At 42.1% G+C, this 19,785-nt stretch overlaps 1 protein-coding gene across 20 annotated transcripts in view; it reads right to left on the reverse strand.

Annotated features, from left to right (window-relative positions):
• ATXN1 (ataxin 1) overlaps positions 1 to 19,785 on the reverse strand; it is a 287,878-nt gene that overhangs the window by 207,048 nt on the left and 61,045 nt on the right. For all 20 annotated transcript variants that reach the window (XM_068931766.1, XM_068931767.1, XM_068931768.1 and 17 more), the window contains one exon: positions 18,773 to 18,900. The gene's annotated coding sequence lies outside the window, so the exon portion shown is untranslated. The remainder of the gene's footprint in view (positions 1 to 18,772; positions 18,901 to 19,785) is intronic.

Raw genomic sequence — 19,785 nt, forward strand, 5'->3', positions numbered from 1 at the left:
GTCACACCTTTATTTTATTAGTGAAAGCCGTATTTTATAAATTAACAGTAAAAGCATTCTTGTATGTGAGGTTTTTTGGCCCCCGTTGCGACTCAGAATTCTTGAAGGTCAGATAAAAGAACCCATAGAAATGGAAAGAAGAAAATGCTTTGCAACATCCTTTTAAAGAGCCTCTGCAGAAAAAAAGAAAATAAATAGCTGATTTGTTACATGGCTTTAAGGGCAGCTAAAAATGCTGAGACCACAGTTAAATGAACCTGGTCATGAAAGGAGCAGCAGCTCATTCAATACTGTATCTACTTTAGTTAACTCTTTTTGTGATTCAAGTCCAAGACGACATATTGTTCTATTTCCTCTTATTCCTCTGTTCTAGATTCCCTTTGTGACACTTTATCAATGGAAAAATCAAGGGACGGGTTTCCAGCTGGGAGCCCAACAAAAAACAGGAGGTTCGGTCTGGTTTTCTCATTTGCTCTGCAAGAGCCATTTTAGTGCCAGTAATAAAAGAAAAACTACACAGAGAAAAAAAAGACACGACCTGAAATTATTTTATCATCCTAAGTGCTGAACTATTCTTTATTCTTCAGTACGGTTAGTCTCACACATTGCCACAATAATTTCCTAGCTTAAACAGGGCTCTTTGCAAATAAAGTGTTTGTATTAAGGGACAACATCAGCCAGAATTCCAGGGAAATGATAAGAAAAAGTTAACAGTGCCATAGGTTAGACCTATTCTTTGTTATCCCTTGTGACTTTTATGGTCTTATAGCTGCAATGTCCTGAGAAAAAGACAAAAAATCCTGATCGTGTCCACTGTTAAGAGTTGGGGAAAACACACACAAACACAAGGGAAGCTAACTAGCACAGTGGGAGTCATGCAAAATGGATTACAGAAAGCACTGCCCATGCACGTCTACATGGCTACGTTTGGGGGTGATGTTACAGCCGCTGTGGTGTAGGCACAACCGCAGCCACTTGCGGTTTAGGTGCTTACGTTAGAGTTGCAACCGTAGAAGGTGGTTTTGAAAATTAGATCATTTGCACTAAGAGGGTTTTCAAGGTAAGTCAACAGATAGATTTGGTCTCATTTAAGACCAGAAAAGGCTATTAGTCACATATTGGAACATTATAGCAGCACACACCATTCATCTTGGGAGGCACTTGGTACAATAATGACGGCTCCTGTAACTGTAAGAGAGCGCTGCTCAACACAGAAGACAGGTTACTTGAACTCTGGAGCTATCTGCCGGTAGCTGTTTTCATACAGCATCAAGAAGACCTGGCCACCACCAAATTATACAAAAGGACAGATGCCGCAAAACTTCAAGAGGCCATTATCTGGCCATCACAGGCTCTGCAAGTGTCTGAAAGACAAGGAGAATCTTCTCATGCGTACACTGCCCAAATAAGATGGCTGATCAGGGTACTGTGCCTGGAATGGCTCTGCTGGGAAAAGTACTTTTAAATACAATAGAAATCAAGGCTGCTATGGCCAGAAGATCACAGCTATCACGTCAGTTGCCTTGTCTTGGCAAGCTGCGATGGGACAGAGGAGTAAAGCTGAAAGGAAAATACAAGGGTGGGGAATCAGGTGCAAAGGCTCCTTCCCTTGACGGAGACTATTTAAAGACACGGCCTGCAATGAAACAAAATTGGCAGTCCTCATCATAAAGCAGCCTGAGAGTTCAGAAAACGCGCTGGAGCATGGTAAGGTACCTGAACCCCTTGGAAGTTTTTTTTAGCCTGCTGGACAATTATTAATAAAATTTTCAAAAAGTCATATGAATATCTGGCACCTAAACCATGCGCAAACAGTAAACCTAGAGAACTGAGGGCTAACCTTGCCTAAATCTTTAGTGCACTTAGTTACAAGAAACGAGTGTGTTGGGGGATTCAAGTACCAAGTATCCACCCTGAATACACTAAGAGAACTTGCCAAGCAAGAGGGGATAAAATACTTCACAATGTTTGTGTTGAGGTTTGTGAGGAAGTGTACCCATTCCAATTGCCACAAGAAACACAGTTTTTTAAATAGCTTGTCGTAAACCGGGCGTCTGTTCCGTTTTACACCAAGGCTTACTTCCCACTGGTTACGTCCTGCCTGTTTACATATATGAGCTTCATCAGTGACTACGGCAAACACACTGATCTGGCCTCTCTCTCTACTTTACTTTATTATCATCCACAATATACAGAGCAATTCTAATTAAGTAGTTGAATGTCAAGCAGCTCAGTAGGGAGTTAAGGAAATACCTAATCCCAAATTGATCTCAGGGGCAAACTATCTTATCTGTGGGAAAACAAAAGAATCATGAAGACATAGGAAGTAATTGAAAGAAGCCCATGCGATTCTAGCAGACACATCCTCCACTATGTCACAGAAGAAAGGGACAGAGGAATAGGGTCCCTGAAAACATACCTGCTCAGCTCCAAAGCTGGAAATCCGCACGAGTAGGTCATATCAGCCAAGCCCATCAAAAGAAAACTCTCTTATCATTTCTGACCACTGCTCTACCCTAGCTGGGGTCTCATCTCTCATTGGGGCCAATCTCTGAGAAAGATATCAGAAAGGACAATCCACCCCAAAATTAAAATAGATAATTACAAGCCAAAAAATGAACTGGGGGGAGTGTGGGTGGGGAACTATTTCCTGTCCCTGCAGGTAAGTTTCAAGTGCTGGAGCACTAGATTTGAGAAAAATTAATTAGAGACCAACAAGTTAAACAGCCTAAAGGTTTTTTTTTTTTTAAATTTATTAAATATATTTTGCTTTAATCACATTAATTTTTCAGAAATGTACAATAATCTTTGCGGTTTAAAATGACTTTGTATTCATTTTTAAAATGGAGAGTATTTTTATTCATCTAATACATTATCCTTTCAAGAAAATTATCATACTTGGCTACAAGTACTTAATGAAGCACTAATTAATACTCCCATTTTTCCCCCATTTAAAGCTCCTTTGAGAAATGAGGTCAGAAACCTGGTTTAATGTAGAAGACGTTTCTCGGAGGCTGAAGGGAAAACTACCCAAGAGGCACCTGCTTCCTGTCACGGTTTTCCAAGGAGGACATCCCCTTTGAAAACTCAAAACCAATACCAAACAAGTCCCAATTAGAAACTGCTCTCTCCCGCTGAGCAAACAGCCCAGGGAGCACAACACTAATAATAACCTGCAAAGCAGCCGCTGGCGCGAGCCAGCCCAGCAACGCGCCTCCTCTTCTCTGCAGCTTGTGAATGAAGCAAAGTTATTTCCCCGCCTTTCCTTTCAAGCTCACGAGGCTACCTTTCCCCACTCTCGTAAACCTGTGGTGTGCAACCTCCCTTTCTCTTCCCGGAATATTAGCTGAAGGCCTAGTTGTACTACAGCTTCCTCATAAAGCAGCTTATTCTTCTGCCTTATTTCTGCCGAATGCGGTAGCACAATGAAAGGGCAGCTCCACCTTCCTCTGCGCGGAGGCCCTGGTGGAGCTGTGGCTTCCTGCCAGCCGCTCGGGCTTGCGCCGCGCGAGAGGCGTGGTAGGCCGATGCCGGGTATAAACACCTCCGGGAGCAGGAGCAGTCGTTTCGTACTTGCTGAATGGCTACAGCGATTAAAAAGCAAAAGCAAAGACCCGTTCTGCAACGTGCAAACGTTTCTGAAGGTCTCGAGCAATTTACGTGCACTTCCCCCCCCCCCCCCAACTTCATTGCCGGGTTTGCTCCACATTGTATACTAATTGCAATTATCTGAAAACGGCGCCGTGATGGGAGGAGGGGAGGAGAGGAAGGCTTCCTCTTGGCACAGCTTCTTCAGAGTTCAAAGGACACATATGGCCTGCAAACATAGTGCAGGGGATAATTTAAAATTAAAGGAGAGATGGGAGGAAAACAAGAACACAGCAGGGACAAGTAGTGGTGTTCTTGATCTGCCTGATAGGAATTTTAAATAAAGGAAGGAAAAAAAAAAAAACCCAAACCCTATTTTAATTCCATAGTGGAAAAGAGCCTGAGCAAGAAACACAAGTGGGAAGGAACACATCTAAAGGGAAACCTCTGGAGAGCAGAACCAGAGCGCTTCTTTTCAGGGAAGAGCCTGCAAGCCCCTGGCCTCAGCCAGGCAGTAGGACCCGGAGGACGCAGCCCAGGGAGCAGAAATTGAATCAGCCAGAGATAACAGGAACTGTATCACTGACGCCTCAGAAAAGATGGGAGTTTATTTCAGAATAAAAACGTATATAGCAAAAAAACCTGTGGGAAGGGACAGAACATCTGCCTACAGAAGAGAGGGAGGGAGACGAAGAAAAGGTGTTTGAATAATACTGGTCTTCGTTTGCGTTGTAATGCCCACGCAAAGGAAGTCACCCAAAAGTCAGCAGCCTGTGAGATGGTGCCTGTGCCCACACCAAATCCCCCAGCACCTGCTCGTGGCCCTATTCTTAGTTAGGATAAATAACAAAGCCTATTCTCCCGCTGAAGGGCATGACAAGAACACACAAAAAATCACCCACAACAATCCTAACTTCTACATAATTATTGCACAACAACAGCCATAATGAGAGAACGAATTTACAACCACACACAAGCTATATTTACCAGTGGACTGGTTACACAGCAAAACAGCAGGAAACCACACTGTGTCTTTATGTTAGTTCCTCTGCAACTGCAGGGCTTCCCATGCCGCAGAGAGGGCCTCGCAGGTGAGACCCAAGGGAGCTGGGGACCAAAACACACTGCCCTGGCGGGTGGCTTCTCACCTGGAGCAGGGACCTAGCTCCAGGGCTTCTGCACCATGTTTCGGAGGGCTTTAAAATTGGATTTGATGAGTCTGGTCAGCTCAGCTTAGCACAGCCAAGCCACCAGCAGCAGAGCCAGCAGTACGAGGAGGAATGGCCCCAATGATACATGGGAGCACAGCCTCTTGGGGTGCAAAGCTGGACCCACAAAGGAGCCACCAGGTATTCAAAGGGGGCTATATAAAAGTGGAGCTTTAGAAAGACCTGTTTGACTTTGGGGTTAAAGAGTTGCCAGCTGAATGAAAACTGAAGGAAGTCTCACCACTAAACTTTCCCAGCTTCCAGACACGTTGATTCTTGGAGGAAATTAAAACAAGCAAACAAAAAAACAAATCCAACAACAGAAAACAAAGCAAAAAAAACCACAATTGAAAGTGCAGCCATCCAGGTAGACAGGGTCAAAGGGGTTAACTACTTGTGCCCCGTGAAAAGAAGAGTCATTCCCAGAGAGTGCTTGCACACCCCTTGCAGGTTGCTTAACAGCCATGCCCCACAACATGGGTGCGATTCAACCCTAGCAGTGACGCACGGGCTCTGCCTCAAGAGGAGGCCCAGAGAGGGTAACAGCTGAGCCCAAGCTGACCACGTTTTACCCCTAGGAATAGTTAATTTGGGTCTGTCTCTCTCTGCGAACCAGCACGCATCACAAAACTCAAAGGATCTTCATACTTTCGCAAATTCTGCCTTTCAGGCAAATTTGGCTGAAACTGCCTGACAACCTCAGAAGTTACCAAAAGTGCTGCAAGGCCAACGGAGCGATGAAAGATAGGCAGCGCACTCACAGAAGCCCCTTCTCCTTCAACAGACATCGCACGAGTACACACCATCACTGCTAAAAACAGCAGGCCTGGGAGCCTCACCCCCTCACTGTTCCTTCCCACCTCTATGTCATTTCTCCCCCAGCGCCAGGAAAACCCCTCACCCTTTCTTAGGTCAGGGTAAGACCTATGGTGAGCTAGATCCAGGAACAGATCCTGCTGAAAACATAACTTTTTTCTTTTTTCTTTTTCTTTTTTTTTTTTTAAGGAGGGATTATTTTTAACTTGGATCAGTTCCCAGAGCTGGCTCCCAGCACGGCTGTACAATGCTTATGTCAGCATGAGGAAGCGATCTAATGAGCACCCGAGGTGGGGGGGCGGGGGGAGGGGGAAACCTTACCGCCTCTCTCCACATCCCACCACCTTAACGAGTGTGCAAAGCAAAGGCCTAAGGACAGCGGGTTAAAAAGTCATAGAGCTCCACTTGGGAAGGTAGATGAAAAAAACAGATTACAGACTTGCTGCCATGTCACAGTGCCAAAATACAGTAAAAAAACACAGCACCTTCCTTTAAAATATAGCAAAAAACACAGCGCCTTCCTTTAAGTCAAAGGAAAGCCACGTTCAGCTCTGTGGCAGCCACAACACAGAAAGGCTCCTAACCCAAAGACAGTGAAAATACTGCTCCTTACTAGGCTCCTAAACAGGATACACAGCAAAAAACACACCTCCAAACCCTGCCATCACAAATTACCTACCTAGCCACTGATTCTTTTGGCTAGGCATGCTCTCCCTTGTCCTGGGAAAGGCACCAAACAGCCCATGCCCACCTCAAGGCGTAAGTGTAAATTCAAGAGAGAGGGCAGGCAAATGGGGAAAACAGCTCTCCTTCCCAATGCGCTGTGTGCGCAAATCGGGAGTATGCTGTGATGAGTAGAGTAACTCTAAACACATGCTACAGCGGAGAAAAAGATCCCTCCGTGCTGATTTCTGCTCATGTTTACGTTGACCAGTGCAGTAGTCTGGTTCTGAAGGCAATCAGTGAAGCTGTCAGCAGAAGAAAGGATGCGTTGGGCTTGCTATTGAGCCTTGTTATTCCTGTCTAAGTACAATCATACCATCCTGAAATGAAGTCTGAAAGGGTACAGTTATTCTGGAATTGAGTTGCTTTTGGAAGATGAGTCAAAAGCAGTTCCACATATTTAGATCTCTTCTTGAGGTTGCTGACAATTTTTCCTGGCTCTACAGTCACATTTTCTGATTCTTAACGTATTCTCTCTCTCCCCTATTGCTGAGAGAAAGAGCCATGCAAATAAGGAGAAATCTGACTATCCCAGGAAATTATGTAACTGACTATACAGAGCGCTGTCAAATATGCACGAAGTAAACTAACTGAAATAATATGATTTTTTTTCCTCTAATATCCTTCATCTACAGTCATGGTAGGTGTTATACGTAACAACAGTAAACAGAACAATTTCAGACAGCACTTTTCACATTCAGACAGCTATTCCATATCCCTCTGCGCAGCAGATAATTTCCATAGCTCACTTTGTATACAGCAACAGAATAAGGCACCTTGAATTAAGCCCAGAGACATCACTATTCCCTAGAACCAGGGCTAAAACCTAGATTAATGACTGGCCATGTCTCTTAGTCAGACTAATTCTTTCTCACAAGTACAGTTCAGCAAAACCTACACATGAGAGGCAGAAGAACGCAATTCAGAACGCACAGAGGCAACCAATAAACACTAGCAATGGATGTGGCTAACCATTCCTCAAACAACATTTTGTTCCAGGATTGCATAGGCATAGAAGACTTATTAGACACTACAAAGGATGAACTCTGATTTGCAAAGCAGTAAAAAAAAAACCGCTACACAAGAGTTAAGTATTCATCACTATTACCACAGGGCTCTTGTGGATAAACAGAGGATTTGGTTGACAGTTCCCCTCCCACTGCTCATCAGTGTAAAAAAAAAAAAAAAAAAAATCCATCTAAAAAAAAAAATCCAAACCAAACAATAAAATATAAAAAATAAATATATCCCACGCATCCATTATATTTTATATTAGTTTCATCATCAATTACAATTCTTGTAATATTAGTAGTGTATACAATGACAAATAAATTCAGATTATGGAACAAAAAGTGCACAAAGAAGGTCAATACATACCATCAGACATGACATGTGACATACACTCAAAAGATAACATCCCCCAAAGGATTAAGTATCATTCATTTCCCGTCATCACTCTATTGCATCCAAAACTGTGGGCCCAATGCTGAAAGTACATATTCCAAGAACGGCTAAAACAATAGCACCAAACAAAACATATGATACTAATTTCAAGTGCCATGACAAAATTGTTCATCATAGCTGAAAAACAAGGAAACAGGGCCCTAAAAAAAAAAAATCATCATAACAACACTGACCTAGCAATTTTTAAGTGTTCATACATAAAACACATTCTAGTATTTTCATAAACCACATACTTCTGAAGGTAGGAAAAAAACTGAGAAAAAAGATTAATGAATTAAATGTAAATAAGGAAAATTAAATAAACTAAAAGCAATTTGAGGTTAGAAACGTGACATGATTTTGTGTGTGTGCATGCATGCGTGTGTTTGAAATTCAATACAATTCCTACTTCAGATCACTTGCATCACAAACACCTGTTTTTTTGGGTTTTTTTTTTTCAGTTTTCAGTTGCACAAGTTTATTCTTTTTTCATGCATGGTTTCAGAAGGATTGCTGCCTTTTTAACAGTTAAGTTCTGCCCTCCAGTTCACATAATACAATCCCACTGTTTTCAAACTAGGCATTGCAGCTTAAGGTAAACTGTAAATAAAACAGAAAATCTGGGGTAGATTGTTGCCTTTATTTTCCGTTTTCTGTGAAATGTTATTAGGCTATTCATAATGCATACCATATGAATATTTCTGAATTAACAGTTAGGGCAGACTAATAAGGCACTAATATTTTACAAACTTATTTGATGCAAAGTACTAGATGCGTGCTCTAGGCCTCCGTTTTTCCAGTCTTTATCATGGAATTCTGACTTCCTTCATTCCATTAGCACTCTCAACAGCTTATTAACATAAAGCAGAGCCTTGTTAATTTGCAATAGCGTTTGGGATACCTTCTCTAAATTAATGGATAAAAAGCCATCAATTCATCAACCAACAAAAAGGAAGCGAAAAGAAAAAAAAATCATAAAACACATTCTGTTCTTTTACTGTGGCAATCCTAATTGGTGTTTTAATTACTCATACAAATATCTCTAATGCATTAGCCAATGTGATGTATAGTATACCCACATTTTGTTAGTCTTAGGTCCCAGTTCAGGAGAGAACTTCCTTTGAAGAAAGAAATGTAAGCGTCTGCTGGATTTTTCATGTGTACTTGCAAAGGATGCACTCGAATGCTTTTTTTGTATTTGATTCTACATATTTAATTGCAATCCTGACTTGATCCAGCACTGTTTGCTGAGAGCAGGCCCCTAAGAAAACGCACGCAATAATCATGCAGTCAGGGCAGGCACAGCCTGCAACAGGCCACACAATGCAGCCACAGGGTAGGAGCATCTCTCTGTCACTCTTGCCACAGTGAATGGACAAATTCCCACAGCTGCAGCTCAAAAGGCAAGGCAGCGGCTATCCCACGTCTTGACACCCCATCCAGAAAATGAGGATAAAACATTGACATAAAGATTATCGTTGGGATGAGAAGCTAGGGTCTAAATTCTGGGCCTATCTTACCAAGCCAGTCCAGGGTAACCGGTCCCCCTCCTCCTCTGCCATCAACATGCAAACTTGTCTATACCTGTTATGTATGCAGCTCCCCAGGCTATGCCGCTCCCAGTAATTTACAGTCATACTCAGGCCGTCCACCCAGTAGCTGTGGGCAGGTGGTAACTGTATTCCTTGTCCCTTTTGGGTGGAATTTTAGGTATAGGTGGAGTTCTCCAAATGATTTCAGGGAGCTTCAGGGGACCAAGCTAACTGCACAGAGCTCCAAGAACACGATCCTTTCTCATGTCACACAACCGGTTAAAAAACTACTCTTGGGGCACATAAAGGGTTAAAAAACGACTATTGCTTAAACTATTTATGACTTTCACCCATCCCTTATTTAGCGACTTCCTCCTTAAATCCTGGCATCTCTTCTCCATTTCCCGCATGGTTTTGGGTCCCTTCCCTCCTAAGATTATCATCTGCTACAAGTTCTCTCTCTTCCACCGCCCACATCCCAGTCTTTGTCCTGTTCCCCTCCAATGCTGCTTTTGGCTGGGCTCCATGCTCACTTCAAATTTACTGCTCTCCTGCTCTTTCAAGCTTGCGAAGCAGGTTTTTACTCAACTGGCCCTCAACGCCAGGATGAGGAGGGGAGCTCGAACAGTTCACGAGCGGCGTCCACCAGGAGAACAGGGCTCTGTCATTAGAAACCCAAGGTGGAAATTCATGCCTTGCATCTTATTTAGTTCTAAGCCTAAATGTTTCTGTCTACATTGTCTGTTTGTATCTCAAGTCACAAAGAAGCCATTAGTACCAATAATGTGTCATTACGGGGGCGTCAGCAGAGACTCTGCAGCTAAGGTTAATTTGAGATGCATAATTTAAAGCAGAACTAAAATCCCTCCATTTCACACTTTAATGACTGAATTCAAATCATTCTTCAAATTTGACACAGTAGCTCTTAAGGGGACACTTGCATTTTTCTTTTCCTCTTTTTTTTGCCAATTTTTAAGTAAAATACAAGGTATCTTTTGCAGAAGAAAAATGTACAGATCCTCCCTTTATGATCACGTTAACCTGTTTTCCCATCACATTTCTTCTCAGCAACTTAATTCTTTATAGGCTTCACACTTCACCCATTCATTCTGACTTGTCAGAATATGCCTGATACAGGCCACTTCTGCAATTTGGAAAAAACACGCAGTTAATAATTTTGCTCATAGCAATCCCAATGATTTTGCCAAGATCAACGGACAACACTGCTTATCTTAAACATACTACATCACTCACGTAACCCTAGTAGCTGCACAATTCTCAGTCCTTAGTATTTCTACTCTCAACATCCTGTTGAGAGTGACACAGAAGTGACACAATCCTCATTTTTCACACGGATAACTGAGGCACAGAGAGAAAGATGCTGTCGTTTAACAATGCCTTTAAGCCGATCCAAGTGCTGAGCAAGAGGGGTAGCACCATCCTGTTCACCTCTGTTTCCAGGTGTTTCTGCCTTCTCCCTCGTGGCAGAAAACACCACAAGCTAAACAAATAAGGGGACTTACCCACCTGAAAAGAAGCCTGACAAAATAACAACAACAAACAGAGCAGCCCATACTCAAAATAGTTTTAAAAGCCCATGAAACTACAGTTCAAACAGCTTGTCTGAGATCATACAGGGAACTTGGCAATGCAGCAAGAAATGGAACCAAAATCTCCCATATCCGTTGATCACTTCTGTTTTGTCAGGCAACTTCCCTGTCTCCCTGACCACACCTGATAAAAGACAACAAATATTAGGCAAAATCTCATCACAACATAATGAAGCATCACGATAGTAAGACTTCGATGCTGCTGAAGCAGAGATGCAACAACTTTCCACCAAAGGTCTCCTACCTTTTACTGTAGATTTTGAACAGGGCTTCAGTAAAGCTCATATAATGGTATCATTATAAAAATGGTACCATACATAAAAACATACAACTTTTCTTGTCCTCTGACAATCAACTTGATTTTGTCCTGGATTTTCAAGAAACTACAGAGTTTAAACACAGAGACATTCTTTGGAGGACTGCCCTCCATGCTAAAAATGGCAATGGAATTGCACAAGGGGGAAAAAAAAATAAAATTCCAAGAAATCTTTGACTCATCCATTGTTATTCACCAGGTTTTTGGAGCGGAGAATGGAATGCCGTCAAGCTAAAATTGACAGTATTATTTTCTAATCTCTCAGTGATGTCAATCCTTCACGAAGCCACAAGTGCTGAGAAAATCTTCTTTGCAAAATTCTAAGAATGACTCTTAAATTTGATAGTTTTTGAAAAAAAAAAAAAGACAAGAGTTAAAAGAGGGACTTGAAATTAAACTCCTACGTTGCTGTTTCTGAATACTGGCAGTATTAGGATTAGCTTTGTGCTATCTGTGACTCAGACTTGCTGCCACAGGTGTCAAGAGACCTGGGACCTAACTGGAGCTCTGCAGAAATGTGCTGCATTGTGGGGTTTTTTTTGTTTTTTTGTTTTTTTGTTTTACTACATAGTAAAAGATTCACCTCCAAAGTGAGACAAAAAAGGTGTTGGCACACAGTACAGACCTTATATCTTTTCAGTTGACAGATTTTACTGTCCAATTAACGTTAAGAATTAAACAGGAGAAAAATCTGCTTTGCTTGGTGAAAGTTTTCAGAACAACATTGTTGACCTAGTACAACAGCAGAAATGCCTTCAATAAAGTTCCGAGAATAACACATCTATTCTGGCACGCCAACACACTATTTTTAATTGTAGCTCATTAAAGATGTAATAGAAGAAGAATTATATTCACTTCCACCACTGTTCCGTCAGTGCAGTGAGATAATCATGCTGCCATATCATATAAAAAGGAATACTTATGCTTAGTGATTTAAGTAATCTAATTGAAAGGCAGAAAGCAGTGATTCATTCCTTGTTCTATCTGTAATTGCAACACGGTTTTTTGCCTATCGCAGGGCCCAAGCAGGCCTATAGAGTGATTGGTTTCAAAGGTTAGTAAAACATGGACCTGGAAAATGAAAAGGGACAAGTCAATTGAAATGCTGAACAAAAAAAAAAAAAAATCTGGATTGCAGACAAGAAATACTTCACAGAAGAGCATGCAAATGCAGGCCTCTAAGGTAATTCAAACCAAATGCAGACTGAAACTGAAGTAGTATGGTGAGTCAGCACAGTAAAAGGACAGTAAAATTATATACAGAAAAAGTTCAATCTTTTTTGTGCAACATACTGTATTTTATTCCAAATTTACCAGAAAATAAATTAATTGTTGCCGTTGAGTTTTTCCTCCTTATTTTTTTGGACTCAACCTCTACCTTCCAGAAACAAACTGCATGCAGGCTGACTAGCTGTGAACTCTGATATCTAGGACTTTAACTTCCCTTTCACAGAAATTTCATCCCCAGGCCATGACAACGTTAATAAACAATTGTTGGCATGAGTGCCACTAACCATCTTCCAAGTTACGATTACTTTCCTCTGGAAATAAAAAATGCTCGAACCAAAACTGTGGAGAATCATGACAGGCTCTGGCAGTGGCAAACGTCTCCCAGATTGTGCCATGCCAGAGGTTTCGCCTACCCAGGACTGAGTGCAGACTAGCACTTCAGCAATGCACTTAGGATCAGTCAAAGAAAGGCTAGCCATTCTTATCCGTCCAAAACCGGTTATGATTTTAAAGTGCTTCAAATTTACATAGCAACACTCATCTCCATTTTCATCTCATTCTTGCCTCATACTTTCACAAGACTACAACTCTGTGAAAGCCGCAACAATTGCTTGTTCAACGGAGACTGCCACTCTCTGCAGTGCTTTGTGAGCTAGATTTGTATGGACAGACGTGGGTAGAAATGAATAATCCAAAAATATCTACAATAGATAATGAGCAGAGTCTAGAAAAAATATCACGTACTGCAAATGCAGCCCAAATTGGAATGAATGCCTACAGTAGCAACAGGACAGGGAGAGCAAAACGTTATTGTACATTACTGGCATACAGCCCGTAATTACAAAAAAATACTGCAATATTCCACAGTAACAGCATAAAACATTGTCATTTCAAATAAAGCGGCTGCAGCACCCGGTCCACAGCAAGCATGTTGTGGGCACGTAACCTAGAGTCAGAAGAGGAGGAGGAGGCTGGAGGAGTCCCCTCTGCAGAGGGCAGGCGGCCTCAGGGTCCAGGAGGGCTGCAAACCCTATGGATGGCTTCTTCCCTTGTGCACGGCTCCACTTTGCCAGAGCCCAAAGCCACACTGCTCAGCAGCAAAGCGCTCGCACACGGGTCCCGGCTGCTCAGCCCTCTAGCAGAGGGGAAATACACTGCTGGCTGTGTGCTTGGGCTACTGCTGTAGCATCTTTGCTGCTGAATTTGCATTTTCACACTCACTCTTATTCATTAAGAGACGGTACATTTTATTCTCGTTTTGCTAGTGGTGAACTCAAGCCTGCAGAGGTGAAAATTACACATGGCAATCAAGCACCTAGCCATCATTTATACTTCTGCATTTCCTCCAGTAACTGACTTGCTGATTTTCCACAGCAAACCAGTGGTGGAATCAAACTAAAACTCCGCATCTTCCCACTGCCATTCCTCTCTGCTAACCGCTGCATTATCCAGCCTTCTTTAACTCTCTGTCAGTGACTTTTAACAGAACAGTAGTAAGAGGCTCCTAAGCACTGGAGGACATACACTGCAGTTACAATTGCTATGATTTGCCTCCTTAGACAGCAAGCAGCTGCTTCACTAAATGTCAGCAAAACGAGAGGTAACGCACACGAGTTGTTCAGCTACGTTCTTCTCGACTGCTCTGCCCAAGGACAGCCAGCATAAAGCAGAGCCCCACCAGGGTAAACAAGAAAACCGAAAAAGTTATAATTAAGCCTGTCTGCTCACTGTCATGCACAGCACATAAATCAGTAGTCCCATCTCACCATTTGCAGAAGTAACATCTACTGCATTTGTTTTGCCTTCAGTAGTTGTTCTCTACATGGATCATTAAAAAACTGGCTACGGAGCCACACACTTTCTCTGAACTTTCTTCACTTGCAGAACTAGCAATTAGAGGAAAAGAAATGCAGAACCCTGAACAGTGAGGTTAGCAGGGAAGGAAATGCTGTTCAAATATTTACTCTGAAAGATACTTATTTCTATCTTATGTTTCCTATACGTGCTGTTAACAATAAAGATTCTCTGGACAAAACTGCAAAGCCTCAGCCCTAGCAGCCACTGCTAATACAGGTATCTGGCATCTCCTCACAGTCCCACAACTCTGAAGTTGCTTGAAATGTGCAGCATTAGCTATTTGGGCAGTATCTTTTTAGAGATATTCAGATCACCATGAAAACTATTTTTCTTTCTGCAAACCAGAAGGGCAATGTTTTTAGAAGGGAACAAGTTAACTCTCATAGCCAAATACCTCCCAGTTCACCAGTGCCTCTTGTCCTTCACATACCAACTTTTCTCTGCCAAATAACACGAAGAGGACTGTAGCAGGAGTACGTGCAGTAGACAGAAATATTACATTTATGTCTCCTCATAAGCCATTCATTGTCCATGGATCTGAAGTCCCAAAGGGAGTGTTGCAAATCCACATAAAGTCTTCGAGTCCTGGATTTCACTCTCTGACGTAAGTAACAGATGCACGAAATCACACATAACCACACATCTCTCTAGTAACTGTGCAGCCAGAGACTGAAAGGTCCTAAAAACGCATGTCCAAAGCGCAAAGGAGAAGGGGAAGAACGAGAACAGACTCCTGTATCTAGAAGGGAAAGTAAAGCTAAGGCTTTATGGGTTTCTTGTTTACAGCTCCGTAATTCTTCACGTCCATAATTCAGCCATGGTATCACAAGGGAGGGCTTTTTATGGGGTGCGGAGTCCAGTCACTGTGGTCTGCTATACTCCACACCAGACTGAGGAACCATTTCTCGGTTTCTAGGAAACTCTCAGATCACATCTCCAAAGACCTGCCTCAAGGAGAGAGGTCTGACTCCTTTTCCCAGAGGAGAAAAACTCCTCTGGAAGAAATTAATATGGCTATATAACGGTAATCACCGCAGAGGCCCCTCCCCGCTCCCTGAGCCGATGTGCTTGGGCTGCAGTGGCTTGGAACAAACGCCTGTCCTGCTTTCACAGCAACATGCTAAGGCAGAAAAGAGAGATGGGTGAGAAAAAGGCAAAAAACTTTTTTTCTAAAACCTCAGTTTAAAACTTACGGCTACTCTCATTTTATGGAGTAAGTTAAAATCACTCTCTAAGAGAAACTGCCTGAGCCACCGAGTTCAGATCCGGATCCTGCCTTTCACAAAGCTGCTCGTGGGCTTGCATCCAAGGCTTTGGTTCAAGCTCTTATCTACTCTATACTAAAGTGACTTATACCATAGGTCCTTTATAATAAATAGCCACACAGTGAGGAAGCACAGTATTGGCATGGTCCATATTTACATCACTCTTTTGAAAGCCAATGCACATGGCTTAAAGAAAGTGCTGGAAATATTTCAGCTTTCGAATATTTTGCCTTATGTGGTTTACAGCCAGCGCAGTCAGCAGCTACATAAGCTTCAAGTCATCGGTTTTCACATGACGTGCTAAGAACTGAAAATCCAAGGTACTGCTCACTCACCAGCCCCAGTATCAAACAGCACATCCACGCAGGCAGCAGTAGAGGCAGAGCCTCATCATGGGGAAATGGCACCGGGTGCAGTTCCACGATGATCTCCAGCTCCCCGCAACAGAGGTCTCTATGCTCTCTCCCCACCACCTCCTCTTCACAAAGGCTTACACACACTTATCTGAACAAATGAACAATCCCATTATGTGCCCGGCAGCCTGGGCATGCACTTTCTGATTCACAATAGAAGGGCCCTATTGAAAAGCTCCATGTACAGGGAAAAATCTAAGCAAGTCTCCAGCAAGCACACATATTATCAAAGCCTCATTTCCACTTAACACAAGTTGCTTTGGGAACTAATGCAGCTAACTTGAGGGGAAAACACAAATAAACAAACAACCTCTTTTTCCATTAGCTAGGGGGGGGAAAAAAAAAAATCAAACCGGTGCCATCTTCGTTGAGGAGCTCCACTGAACAAATGGTTTAAGAGAGCTGAAGAGCATGGACGGGGGACAATTTGTGACTGATCACTGCCGTCTGAACATGGCACACTGACAGCTGAAAGGAGAGCAGAGAAAGGCAAAACAAAACAGGCATGTGTTTAACCCAGGCAGGCTCACCCCCCCACATCCACTTCCCGCGCAAAATAAAAGGCAGGAGAAAGCAAGTCCTTCTGCCTGCGCGGCACCCCCATAACTGCCTGGCACACATCTCAGCCCCGCCTCCAGACCCACAAAAAGCGCATTATTTCTTCAAGGGCTGAAAAAGCATCAAGAAATAGAAGTAGTAGCAGTACATTTTAATACCTCTCAAAACGCATCTCTCGCCACCAAAGAATTTCCCTTTCTCTAATAACCTGCCAATAAGCTACTCCACTCTCAAACGCAAGGAAAACTAAGCAAGGCTCAACAATTTTGCAACTACGACAGAAAGCTGATCAAATGATTACAAAGGCCACGCAGACGCTATGAAGATACCTTCCCTGAACTTCAATGTGAGCTTCCTCAGAGAGGAATAAGGACGCTGCTGTGAAAGGAAAATCACACACGTTATGCTGGTCTGACGTCAATGAAAAGAGAAAAAAAACCAGGAATAAAAGTATTCTGACTTACACTCTACTGAGCTAAGAAGCAAGGCTTGCCACTAGGAAACAGGGGAAGAGAAAGCAAGGTGGGCTGAGAGATATCCAACAGGAGGTATTGTATTATTATCCCTCTTTTACCAGTGTAGTTATGCCATGATTGTTATCCTACGCCTTAAAAATGGTTAGCTCCACAGAGCAATGCGTTTTACCACCTGAGCTGCAGGGATGGGGAGGGAGAGGGGAAAAAGGAGAAAGGAGGGCTGGAACCGCAGCTCTGAAAAGGCATAAAGCAGTGGTTTCCAACATATTAGTACTAGCACCTCATTTCACAACTACAAAAATTACCTCAGGCTCCTACTGAAAGAGTCTCATAGTCCTGTTTGGGTTTCTAATGCCTAATGCCAGAACTGCACGTAAAAAAAGCTTTCTCCACTAATTTGCAGAAGTTTCTTACTTTTTGGATAAATCACTGTAAATGCCTACAGGACTATTACAATTTTCCAAGCGATGGCTCTAGTCCACTGACCTGAAAGGAAATATTTAGCTCCCTGCAGCGAGCCTGTTGATTTCAAAAGAAACTTAATAGCTTTACTCCTACAAAGCAAATACAGACCAATCACACCAGGGGCCTGCAATGCTCTCCTCTACTCTGAGGCCTGGTAAGCAGCAAAAGTCACCAGCCGGAGGGGTCTGATATTCTGAACAGCTGTGCCACTATCCCCCCTGCTTCTTCCGTTATATGGTTGGTCCTCACAATTCATGCAGGCTTTTGATTCTGCAGGTTTCTTAATTTTGTCTCCTTCAATACCCTTTTGGGCTGAAGGGAATAAAATAATTTGATATTTATATTTCAGAGAGGGGCTTTTCTTAATTCACATTTACACTGCATGTTCAGTGGTTAGAGTTTTACAACTGTAACATTTTTTCTTTGCTTGACAGAAAAAAAAGACTTGGAGACTAGTCTTTTCTAATAAAAACCAAAAAAGACGACTAGAGGGAAAAGGTGAGCTTTTCACTGCAATTCATAATTAATTGTCTTTATTAAAAAAATATTAAGTCAGAACAACACAATTCAGCCTTAGTTATGAAACTTTTAGTTCTGCTGCGATCCAAATAGCCAAATGCAATCTGCATCTCTAGCTATGAGGGTGACTTTTTTTTTTTTTTTTTTTTTAAACTTTTAACTCTACTTATTCAAAGCCTCACTGATGAAGCAATTAAGGCAGCCATATCATTAAACCTTCTTTACAGGCCCTGTAAAGCAGCTTGGTATTCCCATTAGATGTTTAAATATAAAAATGAAAACTATCTATTTAATACAAAAATATCACTTAAGAATGCTGTAAAATCAAATCAGATTACTCATGACATTATAACATAATTTTATATGAACTTTTTCTGGCTGTGTACTGTATCTTATACAATAGCTTTCTTCTCCAGAGTTCCTGTATTATATAGACCCCCAACTTGGAAACATTTAGGCACATGCCTAACTTTAAGGAGAATAGCCTCACTGATTTAAACAGGCTTTAACACTTATAACTGTTAGAATGATTGCCTGTTTGCAGGGGTGGACCACATGGGGCTCTTTTTCAAAAGGATAAGTGCGTTACATATTTTTACTACTGCTTCTGGTTTTGCCATTCAAGTTTTTTCCTTCCCTCTTTCATCTGTTTTTATTGCCTTAGATAGAAATATCATGACACTCTGAGGTAAATAATGATTAATTTAATTACAAATTAACTCTAACTTATGACAAGACCCTCCAATCACTTACCTCAAAACATATGAGCGTTTCAAGATGTAATTGTAAGTCTCCCTTTGTTCCCCTCTCTCTCACACGAGATGTTGCAGCGCGTTTTTTCTGATGCTCTAAATTAAAACTCTTTCCTTGTGCTCCAGGATCTTAAACAAAAACAAAACAAGAAACTCAGAATGAAAATGTCATTTCAAGCGATTGGTGGGTGGCTCAGGGGAAATCCCTGACCTTTCTGCAATGTATATTTCATTATCTGAAGCAAGTGTGATAACTCCCAACAGCAGAAACAGCCTGAACAGTCTTCTGTGGGCTGTACTTACAAAAACTATTTTCGACCACTCAAAAACATGTTATTTTTAAAATCTGTATGTAGTACACTACAAAACATTCACTTCAAGTATGCTCCAGTATATACCAGACTCCACAAAAATTAAAAAGGAGAGGAGGGAAGAATCGTCAGAGACACAATTCAGAAAAAAAAAAAAATCATTATGGTAAGTATCAAACTGCTACACAGGAGAGCAATGATCACTTGTATTAGTAGTACAGTCATTACTATTACTGCTGTTCCTACTAATAGTATATATGTGGCCAACTCCCTAAATCTTTACTGAGCTACTATAGTATTTCTTTTAAATACCCATGTGGGGGAAATAGTAGCCATGCTGGCAAATCTCTATAGCATGTACAGCACAAACCCCAGCCTGGCTGTAGGGAGAGGAAGGAAGGGAGGAGGAGACGTGCTGCAAATGAGTAAGAGAAACCGACACGTCGCTAATACAATCAATTTTGACATTCTCCACCATCACCAAAAAAGGTCTGAATGGTTTTGATTTTCAAATGAACACCTCAGCACTACACCAAGACATTTTCTTACCTCCCCCGGCCCTGCCGTTTCACCCTTCGCCTTCTCCTACACCTGCAGTAAACCGGGCGCAAACCTGGCAGGATATGTAAGCCTCCAAACCAGGCTCCGCCAGTTGGAAAATCCCTCTGCGACGAGAAGCAAATGCTCCCAGCCACTGCGGAGT

Source organism: Struthio camelus, chromosome 2 (genome assembly GCF_040807025.1).
Source record: "Struthio camelus isolate bStrCam1 chromosome 2, bStrCam1.hap1, whole genome shotgun sequence".
Taxonomy (NCBI): Eukaryota; Metazoa; Chordata; class Aves; order Struthioniformes; family Struthionidae; genus Struthio; species Struthio camelus.